We start from the raw sequence: 15,698 nt of genomic DNA, 5'->3' as shown, positions 1-15,698 counted from the left end.
AAGTCTCAAACATCCCAAATATCCAGCAAATGATTAATGGATAAAGAGAACATGGTCTGTCTCTACAGTAAAATATCATTTGGCTATAAAAAAGAGATGAAGCACTGATATATGCTCAACATGGATGAGCCTTGAAAATATTCTACTTGGTGAAAGAAGCGAAACATTTTTAAAAATTGTGTATAATTCTACTTATATGAAATATCCAGAATAGGCAAATCCATAGAGACAGAAAGTAGATTAGTGATTTCCAGGGGCCAGAGATGTTTGAGGAGGTATGAAGTGTGAAGGATACTGAATATGGAGTTCCTCTGGGGTGGTAGAAATGGTCTAAAATCAATTATTGTGATGGTTGTATAATTCTGTGAATATACCAAAATCTATTTTGTACACTGTAAATGGGAGCATTGTGTGATGTATGAATTGTATCTCAATAAAGCACACGCAAAAAACAGTATATTAAGAATTTTCCTGGGCTTCCCTGGTAGCTTAGTCAGTAAAGAATCTGCCTGCAGTGCGGGAGACCTGGGTTCGATCCCTGGGTCAGGGAGATCCCCTGGAGAAGGAAATGGCAATCTGTTCCAGTATTATTGCCTGGAGAATCCCATGGACAGAGGAGCCTGCCAGGCTACAGTCCATGAGGTCGCAAGATTTGGACATGACTTAGCGACTAAATCACCACCACCAGGCATTTTCCTGGTTAAGATATATCACTTGGATGGCATGTTTCAGACTAATGTGTTAGTCAGTCAGTTGTGTCTGACTCTTTGTGACCCCATGGACTATAGCCCGCCAGATTCTTCTGTCCATGGCAAGAATTTATCTCCAGGCAAGAACACCATAGTGGATAGCCATTCCCTTCTCCAGGGGATCTTCCCAACCCAGGGATCAAACCTGGGTCTCCTGCATTGCAGGCAGACTCTTTACTGTGTGAGCTACCAGACTAATAGATTCACATTCAGTGGGAAATTTCCAGTGGCTGTACAAAATGGAAATTCGTGCTCCTCAGATGGTCTGCATTTCTTGGGTGACCCAGTAAAAGACCACTTGTGCTAGATATCTCGCCCCTGCTTCTCCAGATCCACTCTCCACCCTCCACTCTACTCTGAGGAGACGCTGATTTGTGTGGACTCTCCAACAGACTCCTATGACTTAGGTTTGGGTCTGGCCATGGGGAGCTCTAGCAGAAGACCAAGGAGACGGAAGAGTGAGGAGTTTTTGGATGCTAACTGAAATACCACCAGTGCATAAGCAACATAAAGCAGGATCCAACAGGACCTGGGCTGGAAGAACAATGGAGTGATTCTAGCAAGATCATGTTTAATATGAAGTTCAAGTGAGGATATGGTTACTACAACACAGTGTGAAGTTGTGATTATTGTCAACTCACTGTGAATCAGGGGTTGACCTGATGTACTCTTCCATGATAAAATTCTAACTTCATAGTGCTCCAGATAAAGAAATGTTTACATTCTCTTCCTTTGTGGTCAGACCACTCTTGGAGTCCTGTGTTCAGTTCTAGGTGACACATGAAAAAACTCTCTGTGTCTAACTACTACAGGCTTTAATGCATCCATTTTATTTCCAGCTCCATCTTTTGGGTACTCAGACATGAGGAAACAGGAACTGGGAAATAATTTGACAGGTAGACATGGGGCTGCTTTAAAATTGCCTTCCCTTTCCAATTCTTAAGACATTGTTTTTGAACCAAACTCTCACTTCCACTAGAGTAAACTCTTTCCCAGGAGGCTTCTGGAATCTTTATACAAATAAACTTAACTCATCCTACAGACCTTAAGCCAACCCAGACCTGTGTATATATTTTGGCCTCATGTATGTATGCATGCTAAGTCATATCAGTAGTGTTTGACTCTGTGCAACACTATGAACTGTAGCCTTCCAGGCTCCTCTGTCCATGGCATTTTCCAGGCAAGATTACTGGAGTGGGTTGCCATGCCCTCCTCCAGGGCAAACCTGGTGCATATTGAAGAACAGTCTAATCAATAAATTTGATCAGAAATAATTTCTTAAAGGCCTGGTTTTAAATGTAAGACGAAATTCAAGTTGAGGTCAAATTGCCAACATCTGCTGGATCACAGAAAAAGCAAGAGAGTTCCAGAAAAACATCTATTTCTGCTTTATTGACTATAGTCAAAGCCTTTGACTGTGTGGATCACAACAAACTGTGGAAAATTCTGAAAGAGATGGCAATACCAGATGGCAAGACCTGCCTCTTGAGAAACCTGTATGCAGGTCAGGAAGCAACAGTTAGAACTGGACATGGAACAACAGACTGGTTCCAAATAGGAAAAGGAGTACGTCAAGGCTGTATATTGTCACCCTGCTTATTTAACTTCTATGCAGAGTACATCATGAGAAACGCTGGGCTGGAAGAAGCACAAGCTGGAATCAAGATTGCCGGGAGAAATATCAATAACTTCAGATATGCAGATGACACCACCCTTATGGCAGAAAGTGAAGAGGAACTAAAAAGCCTCTTGATGAAAGCAAAAGAGGAGAGTGAAAAAGTTGGCTTAAAGCTCAACATTCAGAAAATGAAGATCATGGCATCTGGTCCCATCGCTTCATGGGAAATAGATGAGGAAACAGTGGAAACAGTGCCAGACTTTATTTTTTGGGGCTCCAAAATCACTGCAGATGGTGACTGCAGCCATGAAATTAAAAGACGCTTACTCCTTGGAAGGAAAGTTATGACCAACCTAGATAGCATATTCAAAAGCAGAGACATTACTTTGCCAACAAAGGTCCATCTAGTCAAGGCTATGGTTTTTCCTGTGGTCATGTATGGATGTGAGAGTTGGACTGTGAAGAAAGCTGAGCACTGAAGAATTAATGCTTTTGAACTGTGGTGTTGGAGAAGACTCTTGAGAGTCCTTTGGACTGCAAGGAGATCAAACCAGTCAATCCTAAAGGAGATCAGCCCTGGGTGTTCTTTGGAAGGACTGATGCTGAAGCTGAAACTCCAATACTTTGGCTACCTCATGTGAAGAGTTGACTCGCTGGAAAAGACTGTGATGCTGAGAGGGATTGGGGGCAGGAGGAGAAGGGGATGACAGAGGATGAGATGGCTGGATGGCATCACCGACTCGATGGACATGAGTTTGAGTGAACTCCGGGAGTTGGTGATGGACAGGGAGGCCTGGCGTGCTGTGATTCATGGGGTCGCAAAGAGTCAGACACGACTGAGCGACTGAACTGAATTGAATACATAGTGATGTCAGAGAACAATGACATCTATATTTTCACAGTCTCTATGAGTCTGAAATTTTGGAGCAACTTAGTTGGCAGTTTGGGCTCAAAGTCTTTCATGAGGCTGCAATCATCTGAAAACTTGACAGAGGTTAGCTGGTCTGCTTCCAAGATAACACCAACGACTCACTTCCAAGTTACTTCCAAGACTCACTTATATGGCTAAAAAGTTGGTGGTGGCTGTTAATAGGAGGCCTTGATTCCTTCCTACATATGGCTTCTCCACATGACCCCCCTGAGCAAGTGACTGAAGGGAGATGAAGACAGAGGCTACCATGTTTTTTATGACTGAAAATCAAAGTCACTCACTGCCACTTCTGCAGTATTCTATTGTGCATACAGGACAGCAGAGAGGGCATTATACACAGGAGTGAATACTGGGAGACAGGAGTCACTGGAGGCTGGCTTGGAGGCTGGCTACCACAGGAAGCAAGGCAAGCACTCTCTCAATTTACTTGAAGTCCACCACAAATATAAAAATAAAATTACAGGATAAATGCTATGAAGATAAGGATTTTTTTTCTACTTGTGTTTACACCTTTAGATATTACCTAACGCAATATACTCTCAATAAATATTTGTATAATGAATGCTTGTGTAAGAAGAAAAATTAGGGAAACTTTTTTTTAAAGTGTCTTCGTAAACATTACAAGCACTCTATTTTTCTAGTTTCAATTAAGGCAGACAAATGCCTTGCATATGTGATCTGTGGTGCTTATCACAGTATCAATATGAAACATTGAAAGAAGAAAAAGTCTTATCAAATCCAGTACAAGATGGCTCAAATGCATCAGCTTTTAGAAGCATGATTTCATCAGAGAAACCATGTAGCCCAGTGAATAGATTCTGGGTTAAAATCAGGAAAGCTCAGATGTTGTCTAGGTCCTGCCACTGTCTAGGCCCTGGTACTCTGGGCAAATCGCTTCATGTCTCTGGGCCACTGTCTCCTTACTTAATAAGAGCAGAGGTTTGGACCAAATGATATCAAAGATACTTCTAGAATCAACATTCTGACAGTCAGTTCAGTTCAGTTCAGTTCAGTTGCTCAGTCATGTCTGACTCTTTGCAACCCCATGGATCGCAGCACGCCAGCCCTCCCTGTCCATCACCAACTCCCAGAGTTCACTCAGACTCATGTCCATCGAGTCCATAATGCCATCCAGCCATCTCATCCTCTGTCATCCCCTTCTCCTCCTGTCCCCAATCCCTCCCAGCATCGGAGTCTTTTCCAATGAGTCAACTCTTCCCATGAGGTGGCCAAAGTACTGGAGTTTCAGCTTTAGCATCATTCCTTCCAAAGAACACCCAGGACTGATCTCCTTTAGGGTGGACTGGTTGGATCTCCTTGCAGTCCAAGGGACTCTCAAGAGTCTTCTCCAGCACCACAGTTCAAAAGCATCAATTCTTCAGTGCTCAGCTTTCTTCACAGTCCAACTCTCACATCCATACATGACCACTGGAAAAACCATAGCCTTGACTAGACGGACCTTTGTTGGCAAAGTAATGTCTCTGCTTTTGAATATGCTGTCTAGGTTGGTCATAACTTTCCTTCCAAGGAAGAAAACTAAAATCTTTTAATTTCATGGCTGCAGTCACCATCTGCAGTGATTTTGGAGCCCAAAAAATAAAGTCTGACAGTGTTTCCGCTGTTTCCCCATCTATTTCCCATGACGTGATGGGACCAGTTGCCATGATCTTCATTTTCTGAATGTTGAGCTTTAAGCCAACTTTTTCACTCTCCACTTTCACTTTCATCAATAGGTTTTTTAGTTCCTCTTCACTTTCTGCCATAAGGGTGGTGTCATCTGCATATCTGAGGTTATTGATATTTCTCCCGGCAATCTTGATTCCAGCTTGTGCTTCTTCCAGCCCAGCGTTTCTCATGATGTACTCTGCATAGAAGTTAAATAAGCAGGGTGACAATATACAGCCTTGACGTACTCCTTTTCCTATTTGGAACCAGTCTGTTGTTCCATGTCCAGTTCTAACTGTTGCTTCCTGACTTGCATATAGGTTTCAAGAGGCAGGTCAGGTGGTCTGGTATTCCCATCTCTCTCAGAATTTTCCACAGTATGTATTGGGGTAATTTATTATGCAGCAATAAGAAACGAATACACTTCCCGAGTTTTAGGAAGGCTCCCTACAGAAAAAAGATCTTATACATACCTGTATATTATAAATTGGAAAGGAAGCAACATTTTCCTGCACTGCTGAGTCACAAGAAAACAGAACAAACTCATAGTGGGAAAGGCACCTACAAACATTGACTGTTTCAAACTCATGGTTTCTGATAGAGTGTTCCATGTTTTTGGTGCCACCAGAAAGCTGGGGTTTCAAAACATGATTAGGAAGAGTATAACATAGATGTACTTTTATTAATGGGAGAGAAGAGAGATGAAGAGAGGGTGAAGAAAAGATAATCTTCTCCACTACAGTAAAAAAGACTATAGCTATTAATTTAGGGCAGTTAAATTCAGCGGTAGGCATAGCAACAGAAAATTTTGTAAAAAGTGCAACAACTCAGCAAGACTATTTGCTGATAATTTATTTTCATCAAGAAAAGAGAAACATACCTTTGGAAACGTGCCAATTCTCAACAAGCTAATTTGTGGCAAGTCTTTCTTTGGGAAAAAGAGATAATTAAATCTTTCTGAAGTTTTTGCTCTCTAACTATGGTAGTCATTAGGGCTGTTCACAAATATTCCTCTTCTCTTTCCTTCCTGACATATGATGGGTTGTACTTTCCCACCCACTTGAAGGTATCACTATGTGACTTGCTTTGACCGATGACATTGAGCAGAGGCTTTGAAAGTCAGGATGCTTTTATCTTTTTTCCTGTCACAACAACCAGCATATTCCTGCTGGTGGTTGCTCTGTTAGCCTGGGAACTTGAATGAAGATGCAATGGTGTGGGATAGAACTTCTGGCTATGATAAAAAGTAGGGTGAATGAAGAAATAAATCTTAAAATTTAAGTCACTGAAAATACAGAGCTCCTTGTAACACAGCCTAATGTAATCTGTGCTGACTGAAATGCTAAGTAACTGAAGTTCCTGTTCATCAGTCCTGCTTATCAGCTGCTGACTCAGCTGCTCTCAACCAGTTGAGAAGAGCTACTATGTTTAAGAGTCTTACTGGAACTCTTGCATCTCAGTACATTCTCATAACAAACCTAAAAGGCAAGTATTATTAACTACATTTTCCCTATAAGAAGTGAGAAGGGAAATGACTTGCCCCAGCTCCCTAACAAGCAGCAGAGCTGGGAGAGGAAGTCTGGTTTTCTGAATATAAAACCCAAGCAGCCTCACTAAGCTGTACTGGGGCCTCCTCTTACTGATTATGAACCAAGGTAATTTTCGCTTACTTTATAGCTCAGCTGTGACCTCTTCCTGTATTAGTCACTTTTGCATCCTCCCCCTTGTCTTTGCTTTTCTATCTTCCTTTGGAAGCTGAGCTGTGGGAAGCTCTCCTTCATCATGTTCCCTCACTTATAGGTAATTGTCACCCTCCCACTAAATGGTGAGGAAATAATCCCTGGTGTGCAGCCCCTGAAAAGTATGCTAAGCATTTTATATACCTTGCAATTTTTTTTTAGTCCTTATCTGAACTCTCTCTCAGTAGTATTGAGTTTGCGTTAAAAATGGACAAGTGAGTACAGGCATGTTATGGAAATGGTCTAAGGTTTTAGTTAATAATCATTGGTGGGTAGATTTCAAATCTTTGTCTGCCTGACTCCAAAATTCTTGCTCATTCCCATGCCTTTTCCCACAGTAATATTCCCTGTATCTGAATCCTTAAGGGAAAAAAAAAAAACAAAAACAGAATTGGAGAGGATTAAGACTTCCTGCTTCCTGTTTCGGAGAAGGCAGTGGCACCCCACTCCAGTACTCTTGCCTGGAAAATCCCATGGGCGGAGGAGCCTGGTAGGCTGCAGTCCATGGGGTTGCGAGGAGTCGGACACGACTGAGCGACTTCACTTTCAATTTCACTTTCATGCATTGGAGAAGGAAATGGCAACCCACTCCAGTGTTCTTGCCTGGAGAATCCCAAGGACGGGGGAGCCTGGTGGGCTGCCGTCTATGGGGTCCCACAGAGTTGGACATGACTGAAGTGACTTAGCAGCAGAAGCAGCTGCTTCCTGTTTGGTTGGGCTTTTCTCTACAAGAAGTAGCTTTTTGGTAGCCCAGAGTCTGCAAAGAACCAGAGATCCTACCATCATGAAAGAACAGGGCCCTCCAAGCACCTCAGAGTAAATCCAGGAGTAAGAGCAGCTGGAAACAGTTAATTTCCATTCTTTGATTTGCATATAGAAACTGCCCTTTTATGTATTTGTTCATAAATTTCAGTTCTCCAGGGGTTTGTCAAAGTTAATGGTAGACAAATGAGGCTTGTTTTACCTCTTGCAGCCTCAGGGTTTTAATTGGTCCTCTAAATGGGCATTTCCAGCCTATGCTTTTTCCCGTCAGCTTTTTAACACTTTTTTAATTTTTGCATTATCATGAACTAGGTACCAACTTCTTAGCCCTTGGTCCAGTTCTGCTCCTGTTTCACTTCCCTGTACATTAATTACTCAGATTCCTGTAAGAAATGAAAAGATGTTATGTTCCTAGGTTCAGTTCAGTTCAGTTCAGTTGCTCAGTCGTGTCCAACACTTTGCAACCCCATGAACTGCAGCACGCCAGGCCTCCCTGTCCATCACCAACTCCCAGAGTTCACTTAAACTCATGTACATCAAGTCAGTGATGCCGTCCAACCATCTCATCCTCTGTCATCCCCTTCTCTTCCTGCCCCCGATCCCTCCCAGCATCAGGGTCTTTCCAATGAGTCAACTCTTCGCATGAGGTGGCCAAAGTACTGGAGTTTCAGCTTTAGCATCAGTCCTTCCAAAGAACACCCAGGACTGATCTCCTTTAGAATGGACTGGTTGGATCTCCTTGTAGTCCAAGGGGACTCTTAAGAGTCTTCTCCAACACCACAGTTCAAAAGCATCAATTCTTCAATGCTCAGCTTTCTTCACAGTCCAATTCTCACATCCATACATGACCACTGGAAAAACCATAGCCTTGACTAGACGGATGTTTGTTGGCAAAGGAATGTCTCTGCTTTTCAATATGCTATCTAGGTTGGTCATAATTTTCCTTCCAAGGAGTAAGTATCTTTTAATTTCATGGCTGCAATCACCATCTGCAGTGATTTTGGAGCCCCAAAAAATAAAGTCTGACACTGTTTCCACTGTTTCCCCATCTATTTCCCATGAAGTGATGGGACCAGATGCCATGATCTTCGTTTTCTGAATGTTGAGCTTTAAGCCAACTTTTTCACTCTCCTCTTTCACTTTCATCAATAGATTTTTTAGTTCCTCTTCACTTTCTACCATAAGGTTGGTATCATCTGCATATCAGAGGTTATTGATATTTCTCCTGGCAATCTTGATTCCAGCTTGTGTTTCTTCCAGCCCAGCATTTCTCATGATGTACTCTGCATAGAAGTTAAATAAGCAGGATGACAATATACAGCCTTGATGTACTCCTTTTCCTATTTGGAATCAGTCTGTTCCATGTCCAGTTCTAACTGTTGCTTCCTGACCTGCATACAGGTTTCTCAAGAGGCAGGTCAGGTGGTCTGGTATTCCCATCTCTTTCAGAATTTTCCACAGTTCATTGTGATCCACACAGTCAAAGGCTTTGGCATAGTCAAGAAAGCAGAAATAGATATTTTTCTGGAACTCTCTTGCTTTTTTGATGATCCAGCGGATGTTGGCAATTTGATCTCTGGCTCTTCTGCCTTTTCTAAATCCAGCTTGAACATCTGGAAGTTCACGGTTCATGTATTGCTGAAGCCTGGCTTGGAGAATTTTGAGCATTACTTTACTAGCATGTGCTGCTGCTGCTGCCAAGTCGCTTCAGTCATGTCCGACTCTGTGCGACCCCATAGACGGCAGCCCTCCAGGTTCCCCCGTCCCTGGGATTCTCCAGGCAAGAACACTGGAGTGGGTTGCCCTTTCCTTCTCCAATGCATCAAAGTGAAAAGTGAAAGTGAAGTTGCTCAGTTGTATCAGATTCCTAGCGACCCCATGGACTGCAGCCCACCAGGCTCCTCTGTCCATGGGATTTTCCAGGCAAGAGTACTGGAGTGGGTTGCCATTGCCTTCTCCACTAGCATGTGAGAAGAGTGCAGTTGTGTGTTAGTTTGAGCATTCTTTGGCATTGCCTTTCTTTGGGATTGGAATGAAAACTGACCTTTTGCAGTCCTGTGACCACTGCTGACTTTTCCAAATTTGCTGGCATATTGAGTGTAGCACTTTCACAGCATCCTCTTTCAGGATTTGAAATAGCTCAACTGGAATTCCATCACCTCCACTAGCTTTGTTCGTAGTGATGCTTTCTAAGGCCCACTTGACTTCACATTCCAGGATGTCTGGCTCTAGGTGAGTGATCACACCATCGTGATTATCTTGGTCTTGAAGATCTTTTTTGTACAGTCCTTCTGTGTATTCTTGCCACCTCTTCTTAATATCTTCTGCTTCTGTTAGGTCCATACCATTTCTGTCCTTTATCGAGCCCATCTTTGCATGAAATGTTCCCTTGGTATCTCAAATTTTCTTGAAGAAATCTCTAGTCTTTCCCATTCTGTTCTTTTCCTCTATTTCTTTCATTGATCACTGAGGAAGGCTTTCTTATCTCTTCTTGCTATTCTTTGGAACTCTACATTCAGATGCTTATATCTTTCCTTTTCTCCTTTGCTTTTTGCTTCTCTTCTTTTCACAGCTATTTGTAAGGCCTCCCCAGACAGCCATTTTGCTTTTTTGTATTTCTTTTCCAATGGAAAGGTCTTGATCCCTGTCTCCTGTACAATGTCACGAACCTCTGTCCATAGTTCATCTGGTATCCAAGGCTAAATATGTGAGCAATTGTTTACCATACTCCTTATGCTCAGCTGCTCATAGGTTGATTTGATGTGATTAGGTCTTAACTTGTCCATGCTATGAAGGACTCTCCTTTCTTGCCTTATCTGTATCAAGGGGAGATTCCAGAGGCTAAACCAAAGATCTTGAGGGCCACCTTTTACTTCTAAGGTCTTTTCAACTAGATCAGTTTCAACCTGAAGCCATATTTGTGTTACCTTAACAATTACACTGGTCACTCATTCAGTCAGTATTTACTGAGAGCTTTGCTTTGAGCCTCACCCTCCTCTAGATGTTGGTGATAAAGTGGTGAGTGAGACAGACAAGTCCCTGGTCTAACCAAATTTATACTCGAGTGGGAAGAAAGAGATGAGAAACAAGTGAACATGGCAGTTTCACTGTGATCATCACTGTGAATGAAATAAACAAGGTCATGTGACAGGGTACAAGAAGGGATGGGATCTGTTACTATAGATTGGTGGTGATGAAAGTCTTCTCTAATAAGAGACATTCTGAGGTAAGACTTCAATAATAAGGAACCAGACTGAGAAAGATCATTCCAGGCAGAGGGAATAGAAAGCCTCATTGGTTCTCAGAATTGGGTAGGTTTGGGGATATACAAGCACCATAATAAAGTTGCAATATTGCCATTCATTGATTTGATTACTATGGGCCTTGTTAGATATTTTCATATGTTATTTCATATTAATTAATTACAATACCCTACAAGGAAGTTGTTATCACCACTCCTTGGAAGAAAAGCTATGACAAACCTAGACAGCACCTTAAAAAGCAGAGACATCACTTTTCCAGCAAAGGTCTGTCTAGTCAAAGCTATGGTTTTTCTGGTAGTCATGTGTGAATGTGAGAGTTGAACCATAAAGAAGGCTGAGCACCAAAGAATCGATGCTTTTGAACTGTGGTGCTAGAGAAAACTCTAGAGAGTCCCTTGGACAGCAAAGAGATCAAACAGTCAATCCTAAAGGAAATCAACCCTGAATATTCATTGGAAGGACTAATGCTGAAACTTCAATTATTCGGCCACCTGATGTGAAGAGGCAACTCTTTGGAAAAGATCCTGATGCTGGGAAAGATTTAGGGCAGGGGGAGAAGGAGGCAACAGAGGATGAGACAGTTGAATGGCATCACCAACTCAATGGATATGGGTTTGAACAAACTCCAGGAGATAGTGAAGGACAGAGATGCTTGGTATGGTGCAGTTCCTGGGGTCACAAAGAGTTGGATATGACTTAGTGACTGAATAACAACATGTAGGTCATCAGTTTTATTAGCACTTGGGGATCCCTCATCTCTGTGTTGATGACCTAGGAAAGTGGTCTCAACTAGGGCTTTTTGGAAATTTGTGATTGGGCTCTACTGGTATTCAGTGGGTGGGGACCAAGGAGGAGAGACAAGCTTCAATAGGTGAGATGCCTCACACTACAAAGAACCATCCCTCATCATGGGTAATTCTCAAATGTCCTACCAGATCAAGGTTTATGTGGTGAAAAGCTGTTTATAACCTCCAAACCTAATACTTAATTCTATTTACAAATGCATATGAAGCCATGAAATAATAGCAAATATATAATTGGTTTTAGCTCCTGGCACAGAGCTCTTAGTTCAGTTCAGTTCAGTTCAGTTGCTCAGTCATGTCCGACTCTTTGCGACCCCATGAATTGCAGCACGCCAGGCCTCCCTGTCCATCACCAACTCCTGGAGTTCACTCAAACCCACGTCCATTGAGTCAGTGATGCCATCCAGCCATCTCATCCTCTGTCATCCCCTTCTCCTCCTGCCCCCAGTCCCTCCCAGCATCAGAGTCTTTTCCAATGAGTCAACTCTTCTCATGAGGTGGCCAAAGTACTGGAGTTTCAGCTTTACCATCATTCCTTCCAAAGAAATCCCAGGGCTGATCTCCTTCAGAATGGACTGGTTGGCTCTCCTTGCAGTCCAAGGGATTAAGACCCTTGTAATTTCCTAAATGATAAAAGCACTAGGAGCATTCTTGGTTCTAATAGTTGGTCACTGACCCTGATGATTCCTGACACAGAGCTCTCAAATCCCTTAGGATTTCCTAGGTTCTAGGAGTGTCTTTTGTTCTAATGTGGTGACTCTTGGTGAGCTTCTGGATAGTTTCAGGATGGTGACTGGTCACTAGAAAGATCGAGCCATGTTTAAAGACTTAGAACTTTTGGCCACATCCCCCATCCTTCGAGAAGGGAAGAGAAAATGGAGATTGAATTAATGAGTGATGAGACACATGTGATTAAACCTCCATAAAAATCCCCAACGTACAGGGTTTGGAGAACATCTAGGTTGGTGAACACATGAAGGGGCCATGTAGAGTGGTGTACCCCGAGTGCATGGAATAGTCCACACTGCTTCTCACACACCTTGCCCTGTATCTCTTCATCTAGATGTTCAACAATATCCTTTATCATATCCTTTATTATAAAGTAAACCAGTAAACATAAGTATTTTCCCAAATTCTGTGAACAGTTCTAGCAGAAGATCTAATCCAAGGAAAGCATCTTGAGAACCTCTGATTTGTAACCAAGTCACACAGAAGTATGGGTAAACTTGGGACCTTCTATTGCAGCCTTGGGACCCAATACTTCCAACTGGCATCTCAAGTTGGGGTCAGGACAGTGTTGTCAGACTGAGCGGTTTACCTGTGGGGTCTGTGCTAACTTCACTTAGTGCCAGAATTGAGCTGAATTGCAAGGTACTCAGGTGGTGTCAGAGAATTTATTGATATGGGGAAGCAACTAGAAATTCAATCACCAACTAAATGGAGGGAATATCATATTCTGTTTTATTTGGAACTTTATCAAGAAATGTTCACCATTTCAGAAAAATTATAATAGCTACTCTAACGCTTGCTGCTCGTGGTATTTGAGTCACTGGAATGACACAGCTGTATCAATCTGCCTTTGTAACTGTCATAGGCAAATACGTAAGACATTGGATATTCCTATCAGCAGACTTAAAATCCAGCATTTCTAACCTAGCAGAGACATATGAAATGCATTCTCTTGTTTCTCAATTCATTCACTGTAAGTAAGTGAAAGCAAATGACGACTTCAGTATGTCTTCTAATGTAATGTGGTCCAGGCAAAGGTTTCTAATGCACGTTAATTTATTTTTAATTCCTCACCTTTTATTTTTCCTATATATCATAAACAAGGCTTAGTGCTAAAAATCTAGTGTCTGAGAAAACCCCAATCCCAATCAGGATTGCTGGTCACCCTAGGGAGTGTTATTTTATTTTTTTTCTGAAATTATGTGTAGGTGGGTTTTATCAGGTAAGAATTTCATTCCATGTTCACAAAGGACATGTTATAAAATATTTATTGTAAGAAAGAAGTGTGGGGTCTGACTGGGTGGAGAAACACTGCCCTAGAGAAAGTCCTGACTCACGGAGTAGTTTAAGCATAGGATTTGTTTCCACAAGCTGTCCAAAATGGGAAACACCCAGCGAGTCCAGCCCTTCCTGCATAGATAAGAGTTGCACCTGTGAAGCTGGGCTAGTGTCTTGGGGCAGGGAGGTAAATCACAGGGCATTTGACATCTCTATTCCCAGCCCAAGCAGCTTCCAGTACAAAGGCCTAATTGATGCATTCAATTATAATTTTTATTTTTGGAAAATCATAAGGCGGGAGAACTTTGTTTTTGCTGTACTTACTCTTACCTTTTCTTGGCACTCCTATTCTCATGTTCCCTATATTCTTCTGCTGAAAATTTTCCCCAATCTAAGGATAGAAGTGTAGGTTTTGACCTCAGTCAGACTTGGATTCAGATCCTTGTTCTGACCTCATCATTCTGTGTCTAAGCTTCCTTCACTGTAAAGTGATGATGATAATAATCCATCTGCTTCACAGAGTTAATGTCAGGAATAATAGAAGAAATGGGCTAACATCACTAATTCTTAGCATGACACATGGTATATGTCTAATAAGTTTTATTTATCACTATTCCTAGCACTCCCCAGCTCTGCCCTTCCCACCCAGTTCTGCTCTTCCTAGTAGAGATGCACGAACCAAAATTACTGGCACCTCCTCTCTCACCTGTGTCACTGATTTCATATTGTTAGTAGGGAACCATTCCACTTAATGAAGGAATTCATATTAAGGTGTGAATGATCAGTAGACCACTCTTTTAGCAGGCTGCCTGCATTATAAAGCTTATTATCCTTCACCAGAGCGCTTCCCTGGTGGCTCAGAGGTAAAGAATCCGCCTGCTAATGCAGGAGACCTGGATTCAGTCCCTGGGTCAGGAGGATCCTCCGGAGAAGGAAATGGCAACCCATTACATATTCTTACCTAGAAAATCCCATGGACAGAGGAACCTGGCAGGCTAGAGTCCACAGGGTCCCAAGAGTTGGGTACAACTTAGCAACTAAACCACCACCACCAACCTCCACCAGAGGGTTGTGCCTAAGATATTTTTTGAACTGAGAGAAGAGTGGTAGCAGATTTTCCAGTGTCCCCTGTTATGGACTAATTGTGTCCTCCCAAAATACATATGTTAAAGCCCAAAGCCTTAGTACCTCAGAATGTGAATGTGCTTGCACATAGGGTCTTAGAACTGATAATTAAAGTTAAATGAGGTCATTGAGGTAAGCCCTGCTGCTGCTGCTGCTGCTGCTGCTGCTGCTGCTAAGTTGCTTCAGTCGTGTCTGACTCTGTGCAACCCCATAGACGGCAGCCCACCAGGCTCCCCCGTCCCCGGGATTCTCCAGGCAAGAACACTGGAGTGGGTTGCCATTTCCTCCTCCAATGCATGAAAGTGAAAAGTGAAAACGAAGTCACTCAGTCGTGTCTGACTCAGCGACCCCATGGACCGCAGCCTACCAGGCTCCTCTCTCCACAGGATTTGCCAGGCAAGAGTACTGGAGTGGAGCCCTAGTTGAATATAATTGGTGTCCTGTGAGAAGAGGAGGTTAGGTCACAGACACGCACAGAGAGAAAACTATGTGAAGACAGAGAAAGAAGCCAAGCAGAGAAGCTTCAGAAGAAACAAATGCTGCTGACACCTTGATCTTGGCATTCTAACCTCTCGAACTGTGAGAAAATAAATTTCTGCATTATGGTCGGCAGTCCTAGCAAACTAATACACCTCCTTATTTCTGTCACTGACCTTTTGCAGATTAAAGTCACTGGGCCCAAATCCCAGTTAAGTTCCTTGAATTCCCTGTTCTACTTTTTCATCCTTCTGGCAAACCCCAGAGATTCAGTCTATGGATTCAAAATGGGGGGAAAGGAATGATTACTGTTGAGTTCTACAGATACCATGGTATCTGTAGATACCATTAATCATCACGGTAATTTACAGGGGTTTTCATTACAGATTAAGAAACTGAGGGTCAGAGAGGTTACCTTTCTTAACAAAACTAATTGTTGATTCAACAATTTATTAAACATCCAAAACCACACCTATATATCAGGTAGTATAAAAGATGCTGGCAACATATCAGTGAACCAAACTGACTCATTCACTGCTCCCATGGGGCTAATAGTTTA

Source organism: Oryx dammah, unplaced genomic scaffold (genome assembly GCF_014754425.2).
Source record: "Oryx dammah isolate SB20612 unplaced genomic scaffold, SCBI_Odam_1.1 HiC_scaffold_28, whole genome shotgun sequence".
In the NCBI taxonomy this organism is placed as follows: domain Eukaryota; kingdom Metazoa; phylum Chordata; class Mammalia; order Artiodactyla; family Bovidae; genus Oryx; species Oryx dammah.
Note: the sequence above shows the minus strand (reverse complement) of the source record.